Source organism: Stylophora pistillata, chromosome 1 (genome assembly GCF_964205215.1).
Source record: "Stylophora pistillata chromosome 1, jaStyPist1.2, whole genome shotgun sequence".
Taxonomy (NCBI): Eukaryota; Metazoa; Cnidaria; class Anthozoa; order Scleractinia; family Pocilloporidae; genus Stylophora; species Stylophora pistillata.
The window spans coordinates 42,329,113-42,341,639 of NC_142519.1; the positions used below are offsets into that span (position 1 = coordinate 42,329,113).

Genomic DNA, 12,527 nt, shown 5'->3' on the forward strand with positions numbered 1-12,527 from the left:
TAAGATCGAATTTTAAGCGTAAGCGTGAGCCGTTAAGAAAGGGAAAAAATTAAAAGAATATTAAGTAAAAATTAAAACGGATAGATAACATATTAAGTCTCCTTATCACATTTCCATGGCCGCTCTATCGCCAACGGTCGTTTCAACGCTGTTTTGGCGACGTTCTTTGTAACTGGTGTGATGTTACCAGTCTACTGTATAAAGAAAAACAGGAGGCTGATCACTTCAACCTGTCTCGAACACCAACCATCTCCACTCGAAGGCTGATAATTTCCACAAAAGTCGACCGATATCCCTCAAATTTCCGTCCGTGAGAGTGCTTTATCAATACCTAATAATAATGCTGCTCGAACGGGTAGGTATTAGCAAAGCGTTAAAAGGACTGTAAACGACAAAGCGGCAGCGGAAAAAAAAGGAAGGAGACTCAACACGTTATATTCGTTCCTTTTATTATCCTTTTTAATTTTCTTAGTTTTTTTTTATATTTTTTCCTTTTTTTTAACGTCCCACGCTCACGCTTAGAGTTAGATCTTAATCTTTTAGGTTCAAAACAGGTTCAAATTGTCAACGGCACGTTCCTCGCGTAACCTAACACCGTGTAACACATCGCGTGGCGCCTTTATGAATAAGCACAAACGTTTCCGAGAATAAATCTTTCGTCTTTCTCGAGACGTCAGCTTGGGACGCCTATGCTTAAGGTCCCTAATTACAAGCGCAACAACAACCTCGACAAACTTCACCCTTCACCCCGGCACCACAGGGTTGTAAGATTGTATGTAAAGGCATTTTATTTTCCGACCACGGCCAGGAGGGTTACCTCACCAACCTAGGGTCCTCCACCTCAGCGTAAACAGGCCCTAACTCATAACTTTATCTGTGACCTGTGACAGTGTGAATCAGTGACGCTCAACTTATCCCGTTTAACGTCATCATCATTTCGTTGCAAGAGAATATCAACTCTCAGCTGATATTCTCATGTGCGTCATCCTCACCATCAATTTTAGTTAATTTTATTACCCTGTCTGTCAAAATCAAATACAGAAGGAAATTCCATTCATCGGAGTTATCGCTCTCTCTATTGATCAATAGTTCATTAGTTAAAAATTCATCTCTTTACCTATCTGTCTATTTTTTCTTTTAGTTAAATTACAAGGAAGGAAAATCTTAGCAATTTTAAAGAGGATGCTGACAGATATTATTTTCTATTGAATAAAGGGGTAAGTTTCTAAAGAAACTGTGATTCTGCGTCGGTGGGGGTAACAAGGTCATTTGGTAATATCAACTAAGTTGAAAGTGTGAATTGGCCACCATAAAGAGTTAAAAAGCTGACGTTTCGATCATTAGCCCTTCGTCAGAGCGAATGGAGGAATTATGGGTTGTGTGGGGGTTTTATGCCGAAAGTGGAGCTACGCTATTAGTGGGAACATGGTGACGAGAAAAACGCTAGACCTTTTAATCTACCGAATCATTCTGACTAGCATATGGCAATCTGCGGTATTTCCTTACATTTAGGTAGCTCGGAGAGCCGCAAAACTCTTGAACAAAATTTTATCTTTCAAATGGGCGCTATTAACCCCATAGGTATCAACGAACGCTTTTCATTCCACTAATCTATTCATGTTTATCTCGTCACCATGTTCCCACCAATAGCGTAGCTCCACTTTCTCCATAAGACCCACACACAACCCACAATTCCTCCATTCGCTCTGACGAAGAGCTTCTACTCAAAACGTCAGCATTTTAATTATTTTCTATTGCCTTTTATTACTTATTTAATCATCTATCAATATTCATTTCGTAGAGTATGTCCGTCAGAATAAAGATCATCGTCAATATCGGGAGCGGGCAGCTAAGTACAAATGTCATACCAACCCTAAAGCCATGCAGTTCATAGATTGCCTTATTTCATGTGGTGCTTGTTAGAAAGTGTCTGTGATCGGTATCTTTGCTCTCCTAAGTGACCAAACTCAGTTTATACTAATGTAGTGGCTTTCAATTGCCTGGCTTCGACTACTTTGCTGTGAGCAGTTTCTCTTTGCTTCGTTGAGGTAGGCATATACTTTTTTATGATATTTGATCGATATAGTTAATGAAATCAGAATTACCTTTTAACGAGGACATTTTGCTCTAAGCCTTTTAGGGCGCCGTGAGCGAGGAAAAGTCAAGTAATAAGACATTTGCAAACAAATACGTGTTAAAAATGTTTCCAGTCTTTGGCTAAACAAAGCGCTAAAAATATATGACTCTATGTGGACATTCAAGAGAAAGAGAACACGCGTATAAGAGAAAAAGCATAAGCCGTATTTATTTACAGGATTCTTACACCAGAAAGTTTCAGTGGAAAGTTACCGCTGCACACATTTTTCCAGTAAAAGGACCTTAACAAAGACACTTCATAGAAAACTTGTTGAAGATAAAAATTGGCTTAAATCCCTAACCATTGTCCTTGCCAAGTCATCTTGAACGCTTTTTTCAACTCATCATTCGCCTACAGGTGCACTCTTCACAACGGAAAATGAGTAATTAAAATGATCACAACACTCAGTTTTAATAAAACTCCTTTCACTTCGTAAAAAATTCCAAACTGAGGAATTTGAAATAGGCGTGAACGAAAACTCAAAGACAACAATAACCAAATGTAGACTCTTTGTCTCGTCTCTACTCTTAGATGAACTGCTGCCGCATACGCAGCTTCCGATCCATCTCCAAAATCGCGTAATTGAATTGAAATTACGCTCTCGTCTGAAAGGTAACGTCTTTGGATCTGGATACCTACGGCCTTTGACAGATCAGATAACTATTGCGAGTATCTGAAAGAAAGTCCCTCGTGGAGAAGGTTGTCCCAGCCATTTTTCAGTTTGCATAGATCATGGAAGAGTGTCTTGATCGTTGTGAAAAGAGGTGAAATTCAGCCAGTGGATCGTACAACTTGGCCACGACCTTGAGTACTGTGTGCTCGTTTAAGGTAGTTCTTTAGCCACGAATTCGAGGAGATTATTCGACAAAATTCACCGAACCTGAGGCGAACAACTGTTTCAGTATGATTTCAGAGCAGAGCTGAACAACAGAGAAATTTCTAAAATCATAACAATTTAGTAACATCTATTAACATCTTATTTTAACATTTTTCTCCCTGGAAATTATGTCATTGAAATTCACATTGGTTAGTTGAATAAAACTCCTTAAGCTTGTAAAAATTCCAAACTGAGGAATTAGACAACAGTAACCCAAAGTAAACTGGGTACTGAAAATAAATAAAAAAGACTAAGATACAAGAGCAAAATGTACACGACAGCCTCTTTTCACTGTCAAGGCCAAGCTCAATCTCCCCAACGCGATTGGCCAGTTCACAAAAAATCACGCACACCACCAGGCGTGAAAACAAAACAACGCCGGGGGGGGGGGGAGAGGGGAGAAGCGAAATTGAAGTCAAAAGAGAAAGAAACTTTCTAGGGAGACCCTTCGTTGAACAGGTGCAGTTTCGCAAATCCCTCTCTGGATTTCTCAAACGTCGTGAAACATAATAACCCACGCGCTCCTGAATTGGATTTCTCAATTGAAATCCAGCTTGAAGACGGTTTTCTCAGCGTCGTAATCCGTTTTTAGATTCCACGTTTTGCCTTAAGGTAATTTCCTTCAAATTTTTCGACTATCAAACTTTTTTTGAAATTTGGTATATTTAACATTCATGAAATAAAAAAATGGGGGTCACCGTGCTTGTTTACAAGTCAGCAGGCTCCTAAAATGGGAGATTTTTCCCTGGTTGTGCGTTAAAATTTGGAATCACCTTTATCAGAATTCAGCCTTGGTAACTTGAAAGACACAAAATTTTACTTTGAAATTAAAGCTTCTTTCATTAAAATAAGCAGTATTGCTTCATTTTAGCTGTTTTTGATTGCCTGGTTGTGGGGATTTTTAACTTTTTCGGACAGTTCCGTTCTTAGCTTGAATCCTGACCTTGGCCAAAATACACCAAGTACGGAACTATTATCCAAAAAAAATCATGTTCTAGTTAAAAAAATTTTTGCTCTTCAAAAATATTCTTTATTAAACTGTTCTTAGCAAACACCTGAAAAAGAAATTGGGCGTCACCGTGCTTGTTTCCTCAAAAACTGCCGTGAAAGGCGGATCTGGTTTTGAGATCGCAGTCATCCCCTGTCATATGACGCTCCTAGCCTATCGCCACATTTTCCTTCTCATTATCCTCTTTCCACAGGTTTCTTTTGCTTTCTAAACTTTCCAGACATGATTCCTTTGCCGGCTTTTCAATTTCGGGCCCAATTTCCCTCTCGCGAGCCTTCAGCCTGAACTCTCCAAGTGATGGTGAGTAGGACCTACGCTTGCGTATAGCATCCCCATAAATATGTCGATTCTTAAATCGGCATAATAAGTTCAAATTTATATAAAAATTGGCTAGATGTTAAATGAGCATGTAAAGATGAAACAATTCTTAGTGTAATAGAAAAAATCCGAGCCCCAGATGGGATTTGAACCCACGACCCTCCGTGATCTAGTCGGATGCTCTAACCACTGAGCCACTGGAGACTCTATGCTGAGCAAGGGTCAACTTGTGGGCCTCGACTGGAACCGCATCGCGCGGCTACACAGCCAAGTATTGGTAAGCGCCTGTGAAAACTCACTAACAGCATCACGCTTACCAATACTTGGCTGTGTAGCCGCGCGATGCGGTTCCAGTCGAGGCCCACAAGTTGACCCTTCCTCACCATAGAGTCTCCAGTAGCTCAGTGGTTAGAGCATCCGACTAGATTACGGAGGGTCGTGGGTTCAAGTCCCATTTGGGGCTCGGATTTTTTCTATTACACTAAGAATTGTTTCATCTTTACATGCTCACTTTGGAGGTTGGGTGGCCGCATCTTGATATGCCCTAATGTGACAGCGTGATGCTGTTAGTGAATTTTCACAGGTGCTTACCAATATTTGGCTGTGTAGCCGCGCGATGCGTTTCCATTCAAGGCCCAAAAGTTGACACTTGCGCACCATAGAGTCTCCAGTAGCTCAGTGGTTAGAGCATCCGACTAGATCTCGGAGGGTCGTGGGTTCAAGTCCCATCTGGGGCTCGGATTTTTTCTAGATGTTAAATGGGTGCTTTTATTGTGGAAAACAATATTCTTAGCAACATTAAATGCAAACAAACCCGCAGCGAGCTTCGTGTTTACATCAAAGATTGGTCTCCCTCGCGTTGTTCCGGTGCTACCTGCGGTGGGTCTTATTTCTTCGACAGATATTTGTCTTTCCACGCTCGGAGTTTAAACAGTTTATGTAGAGTAGTGATCCTAGCCCAGAGACTGTTTGTTTTACGCAGTCGGAGAGCCGTAGAGACGCTTCACAGCTCCCGTCCAAAGCCTCAGTGAGGACATTTAATTCTACAACTCGACGGCCGCGAAGTGGAAATCTACTGCAGACTTCCGGATCACGCACTTCCTTTTCATTTTCTTGTTTTTCGAGAGCAGACCTGGAAGTGTCAGCCGATTTGCGGCATTCTTATAACGAATAAAAGCTTTTGCTCCGCCAAACCGTCCCTTGTCTGTTCTTTTCACGCTAGCGGGAAGAACGGCCGCCATCCTGGATGTCGCAATGTTATGAACAGAAAAGGTTGCGCAGTGCAAAACGAGGGAATCACCCTAAAATCCGAAATCTGGATTTCCAAAATCCAGATTTTCCAATGAAAAGCAAAGATTTCTTTGAACGCGGTTTCTTATTTCTGATTGGCCATGACTTCCTCTCGACTCAGTTACCTAGCAACCACATTTAAAATGGCGGACGGCTGTGGATTGAATACTGAAAGTATTGATGTCGCACTGTATAGTCAGGACGGTTGGTTTCGACAGCTGTGTTACATTTGACAACCTTTTCTAAAAACAAGAGTATTCTCCTCTTCACTCTGTACATCGGATGTGGGAAGTAACTTCAAACCCTCCTGGATGAAAATTCGAATTTATACTTCGACAGGTGAGGTCTAATAACAAGACTTTCAACTTATTTAATGTCTATGACATGTATCTTATTAGTACCACTGCGTACTTATCCTTTAACAAATGTTGAAAGAACTGATCACCAAGCAATGGATTGGTGGACAAAACAATGACCTCCAGTCCATTTACCTAACCTCGTTGGACTACTCAAAGTACATAGACCATGCAACCTTTTGATTTTTTCGTTTTGCTTTTTGTTAGTCACAATAAACACCACGAAATTTAGGCGATTATTTTAAATATTCTAAATTCTTCCATCGAAATATGGTGCAAAGTCATTTAACCTCCCTCAGTATCGGTCATGAAGTGAGGCGAGAAATCGATAAAATGAGCTGTTTGGTCCGTCAGTATGATATACGTTTATTATCCAATTGTGCTTCGTAGAGTACAAATAACGCGCGAGACGAGGACAGATATCACGCACTATTTGTACTTCAGAAATGTCCACGAAATTCTCCCGCAGTGAAATAACAAATTGGCGTGTTGGATAATAATCTCTTTTTAGACGTTTTGTTATGTAGTAATAATTCACTGAGCATTTTTAGTCGTTGTTTGTGTTTGACTCGCCCTATGGGCTAGTTAAAATACAGCACAACTGGTAAAAATACTCAGCAATATACTACACAAAAAACGTCTGACTAATAAGATATATTTATTATCCAATTGTGTTTTGAAGAGTACAAATAACGTGCAAGACATGCAAGCACAAATGTCACGAGATATTTGTACTCCAGAAATATCTGCAAAATTCCCTCACACGTACTGAAATAATTATTTAGCATGTTGGATAGTAAATCTCGTCTTAGATGTTTTGTTGTGTAGTATCGCTGAGTAGTAATTTTTACTCATTGTTTGTATTTTGACTTGCCATACGGGCTCGTCAAAATACAGCACAACTTTTAAAAATACTCAGCAAGACTACACAACAAAACAATATATGTATTGACTTACAGTGTGTACTAGAAACAAAATGTATCAAGAGCTTCATGAATTGAAATTTTCATGAATTCAATTTCTCAAATGTAAAACATATTTTGATGAGTGCTGCCACAGCTTGTGTCAATTGAAAGTGTTTCTGTTCTGGTAAATTTAAGCTCCCTAATAGATATAATTATACATTGTGTTTGTAAGGCCCTTTATTTATAAGCCCTTCTAAAACCTCTTACAAAGTTGTATATGCTCGTACTGAGTATTAATGGTATTGTTTTCAGCAAAGTAGTGTGCGTTTTGGGATCAAAAGTCACTATAATGTGAATAAAACTAATCTACAGTACATGTACATTAGCATCAATGTTATCCAAGAAAAAAGAAAACCACAGTCACTTATAAAACAACATTGAAGAATGAAGTAGGCCATTTATTTATAAGCCCTTCTAAAACCCCTTACAAAGTTGTATATGCTCAGACTATTAAATAAACCAGCAGTTTTATACTGTTATGCTGAATATTAATGGTATTGTTTTCAGTGCAGTACTTGTATACAGACGTGTTTGTTACATTTTGGGGTCCAAAGTCACTATAATGTAAAATAGACTGATCTGCAATACATGTACATCAGTATCAATGTTATCCAAGAAAAAAACAGTTGCCAATAAAACAACATCGAAGAATGAATTAGGGGTCGAAATGGTGTGACATACATGCTGTACAGTCGTACATATATTTGGCTCAGACAGACAGCTCTCTTGCCTCATCTTGATTTCTTTGTCCACATTTTGAGATTGCTTTAGCATTAACACCATATCTAATAGTGTTTTGTCCCCTGTACCATTTACAATACATGTTAGTTTTGCTGGTTGACTTTCTGATGGAAACTTTTATTACTGCATGTTCAAGTTGTTTCTCTGACTGTTACAATTCTCATGCGTTGGTGTCATGGCAACCACATATTTATTATAGAAGTCAATACAAAATTTTTTATGTAATTTGAACCTTACTGGATTAAGCTTTCAGTAATGTTGCTGGGCATCCCTATGACAACCCTTGTTGAAAATCTTTCCTTGTTAGCTTTTGGGGGCAAATGAGTTAATTGTTCTTAGTTTTTGCTCTGAATCTGGCTTCATGGCTCTCTGTTCTCTCTCTTGGTACAGTAGTGTCCAGTCCACCAGCAAGGACTGTTTTGTTGCTTAATTTTCACCTGCAGTTCAAATTGATTATTCATTTAAAATTTTGATTACATTTTCTTCAAAATTTTGCCTATTAACATGTGGCTTTGTAGCTGATAGTTGGTAGTTAAGACTGCTCAACTAGTATCTTGGAGGCAGGGGTTCGAATCCTTTCAAAGCCTGAATGTTTTCTGGTTTCTTTTCTGCAATTGCTTATATAATAATTATATGAATTACAGTCTACTTGTGAGGATCGTTTCTTTTCTTGAATTTCATCTGCAGGTCAAATTTGCTTCATTAAAATTAGCTGAACATTTGCTGATAAGGATATGAAAAATTGAATTCATTTCCCTTGTGTTTTTGTTTTAGTTTAGTTTTTTTTTATAGCAGATGACACAATGTAAGTTGATGAAGAGTAGATGATTTGGCTGCACTTCTCTGTGATTTCTATGAAGTACAACCTTTGGAACCATTTGAAAAGGGTTCAAGTAAGTTTAACATCTTATAAAAGATCATTTCTTTATTAATTCCTTTTAAAATTTAGGAAATCCTTAACATCGTCATGAGCATCAAGCCTCAAATAACTCTTTCGGAATTGTTGATGAAAGAGTATACATGTAGTCAGCTGTAGAAACGATTTTCAGTTAAAAAAACCATGACGTGTGTTCAACAACTTAATGACTCGCATGTATGCTTAGGCTGCAACTGAATTAATAAACAAAATTGGGTCCTTCACTAATTTCTTTCCAAGCTTGCTAATGACAACATCATGCACCTGTGTTTATCTCGGACAGTTAAGTGTTCTGTTTATTACTGTCCTCGGTCAACCTGAGCAAAAAATGATCATCAGCTTCCTCTACAATCTGTTATTTGAGCTTACTAAATACACCTTCCAAACACGCTGAGTAAAAACGTGTATGACTTCAACATACTTCAATCTCCTTCGTTTTCTAAATGTCAAAATTAAGGAATAAAAGGGGTAAGTTTCTAAAGAAACTGTGGTGCTGCGTCAGTTGGTGTAACATGGTAATTTGGTTTTATCAACTAAGTTGAAATTGTAAATAGGCCATGCACCACCGTAAAAGAGTTAAAAAGCTGACGTTTGGAGCGTTAGCCCTTCCTCAGAGTGAATGGGAGAATCGTGTGTTGTGTGTGTTTATATGCAGAAAGTGGAGCTTAAACGCTGGGTGGGAACCGGGTGACGAGAAAAAGAAGAATGAATTAGTAGAAATGAACAGCGTTCATTGACACTGCTTAGAATGATTATAGGTAGATAAAGTGTCTGGTGACTGGTTTTGATGTGTCCTTATCATTCCTTTCTATGTCGCGAAGGTTTTCTCGGAATCAAATAGTTTAATGACAGCAGTCAGAAGACAAGAATGCTGTCTATTCCTTTTAAAGGAAGTAAAACTGAATCGTATCTGTCTTCGCTTTTAAAAATATATCTTTTGAACGCTATTATTGTGTCTTGAGATCTCACGAAAATAAAAAAACACAATCAAGAGGTAAGAAATGGCCATTTTCAGTAATCTTGGTGGAAACCAACAACTCGCAATAACCACGTTGAGTGGTTCACAAGCAGCTGCTGCTGACTGGCCATTTAAAAAAAAAGAGATCATTATTTGTGTCAGTAAATACAGCATTTGTAGCATCTAATTGTCCAGGAAGATCATAATTGCCATTACAAAGCGTGGTCAATGTTGTTATTTCATAATGATGTACTTCTTAGAGATAAAATTATATGGTTTTTCTTGTTTTAATTATAAACAAAGCTGCATGGAAGTCTCACTGCTTCGAATTCAACTTTAAAATTTAAATAATTAAGAGAAAAAATGAGCTTCAAGCTAAAAAAGTCTGAACTACTTTTTTGTTACATTCCAGCTTAATTTGTTCAAGTTGTTAAGCTTTAAATTAATTCTGTTTCAAATGTAATGAAATGAATTTAATTTCTCAAGTGTAAAACATATTTTGATGAGTGCTGCCACAGCTTGTATCAAAGTGTTTCTGTTCTGGTAAATTTAAGCTCCCTTAGATATATACATTGTGTTTGTAAGGCCCTTTATTTAAAAGCCCTCCTAAAACCCCTTACAAAGCTGTATATGTTCGTACTATTAATTCAACCAGCAGTCTTATACTGTTACACTGAGTATTAATGGTATTGTTTTCAGCAAAGTACATGTGCATTTTGGGATCAAAAGTCACTATAATGTGAATAAAAGTAATCTATAGTACATGTACATTAGCATCAATGTCATCCAAGAAAAAAAAAAAACCACAGTCACTTATAAAACAACATTGAAGAATGAAGTAGGGGTCAAAATGGTGTGACATATACATGTTGTACAGTTATACACAGGCTTAGACAAACACCTGCAAGCTTGCATTTAGCTGTTACCTCAACTTAGTTTCTCTGTCCACAATTTTAGATTACTTTAGCAGTAACACCATATCTAATAGTGTTTTGTCTCCTTTACTATTTACAATACATGTTAGTTTTGCTGGTTGACCTTCTGATGGAAACTCTTATCACTGTTTCTCACTGTTAAAATTCTCATGTGTTGGTGTCATGGCAACCACATAATTATTATAGAACACAAAGTTGTTTTATGTAATTTGGACCTTATCAAAATACAATTTTAAAAGTAAAATTCATGATTTCCTCCTCCAGAGACTCGAAAAATACGACGATTATATTGATTTGTCTACTTTAATAGCACAACTATAAGACCCCAGCTTGTTCTGTTTTCTTGCCTTATCTTAAATGTATTAAATGCTTGTTGGTAAGTGTTCGCTCCTTTCCCTAGTGGTTGGGAGTTTGTTTTGGTTTGTTTTTGTGGTTTCTGAGGATTTTTGTTGGATAAGTGAGTACCTGCCGGGAGGGAAAACTTGCAACTTTCTTCCTCCTTGGCAGTGTTTTTTCTTTGGTTCTGTTTGGTCGCCCATCCCTTTTTTGGGATTTCTCGGTCGATCCGAACTTGCTTTTCTTTTTGCTTTTTCTCTGTTTCGGTCACCCATCCCTTTGGGTTGGGTCCGAACTTCAGCATGGTCGTGTCCTTTAATAGGACTATCGACGTCGATTGTCAGGGGCTCCCTGAGGAGGTACTTTTTTCGCAAGCGGTTGGTCTGTTGCTGGGTTTTTTCGACCGAGAGTCTGATCATCGGGTGGCTGCGGTGCAGGCATGCCCTGGCCGTGTTGCCAGAGTCACTTTTGCAGAGAACGGGGATGTTGCTAAGTTATTTTTTGAGGAGTTAGGTGTCATCAAGTTGGGTGATGTAGAGTGTAGGGTGGTCAAGCCTCCTCCTCCTCCACCCCAGCTTACTACTGTTGTAGTTTCTTGGTTCCCCTTTGAGGGATCAAACGACGCCATCAGCACAGCTTTGTCTGCATATGGTACGGTCAAATCTGTTCGCAATCAGGTTTGGCCCGGAAGGCCTTCAGTGTCCACCGGGTCACGCATCGTCCAAATGGTCATTAGGAATGTCATTCCACCGTTTATCCCTATCCGCGGTGTTCGTTGTAAAACTTGGTATAGGGGGCAACCCCTCCAGTGTGGGACTTGCCGGAAAGTTGGCCACAAGTCAGCTGATTGTCCTCTCAAAGGAAAATGCTTCCGGTGTCATCAAGATGGGCACTTGGCTCGGAATTGTAAGGTGACCGTGGCTGCTCCAGCTGAGGCTGACGCCCCTGTTACAGAGAACGGTGTGGCTGTTCCTCCGGTGAAGAGCACTCCCGCCGAAGAAGAGACCCCCGACACTGCTATTGAAGACTCTGAAGATGAAGTTGGTTCACCTCCAGACTCTGATGCAAGCGAAGACCGGTTCGCCTCTTGTGAAACGACTGGAAATGAGAATATTATATCAGCAACAGAGGGTTTTGCTAACCCTGCTGACTCTGACATGGCTGGTGAAAGTGGTCCCTGGACCACTGTTTCCCGGAAACGCCCCGCTTCCTCTGTTCCCGTTTCAGTTAAGAGGACTCAACAGGCCCCATCTAAAAGTCCTGTGGTTTCACCCATGAGTGATATCCGCAATGGCCCTGATGTTTTCCTTGAAGTTCCGGAATTGGCAGCCTGTTCTGCAGACCACCGTGCAATCCTGTGGGAGATTGCGGTTGATTATCGTAAACCACCTGATCAGCGAAAACGTTTTTGCCGTTGGACTTCAGATCCCCGCTTTATTGGTTTGAAAGATGAGGACTTTAAGACTGCTATAAAATTTTTCAACAAAAAGTTCCCAAAGTAATTAATTAAGGTCATAAAAAGAAAAACAAAAGAAAATAATTAGTTAAGTAATGAGCGGGTGTGTTTAATTTTTGGGTGTGAGTGTGTTAATTTTTAAGTGAGGTGGGGTTCGATTCCCCAGCGAGTTTGGCGTCTGGTGGCCCTCGTTTCTGGTGGTCCCCTTCCCTAAAGCATTGCACGTAAGCCAA

General features: G+C 39.3%; 1 protein-coding gene and 1 non-coding gene across 3 annotated transcripts in view; both read left to right on the forward strand.

The window, feature by feature from the left end:
• Nucleotides 1-12,527, forward strand: part of LOC148742615 (uncharacterized) — a 224,173-nt gene that overhangs the window by 209,366 nt on the left and 2,280 nt on the right. The window lies entirely within an intron of this gene.
• Trnas-aga (transfer RNA serine (anticodon AGA)) lies at nucleotides 5,005-5,078 on the forward strand. Its single transcript has one exon. It is a non-coding gene; the product is annotated as a tRNA-Ser (tRNA).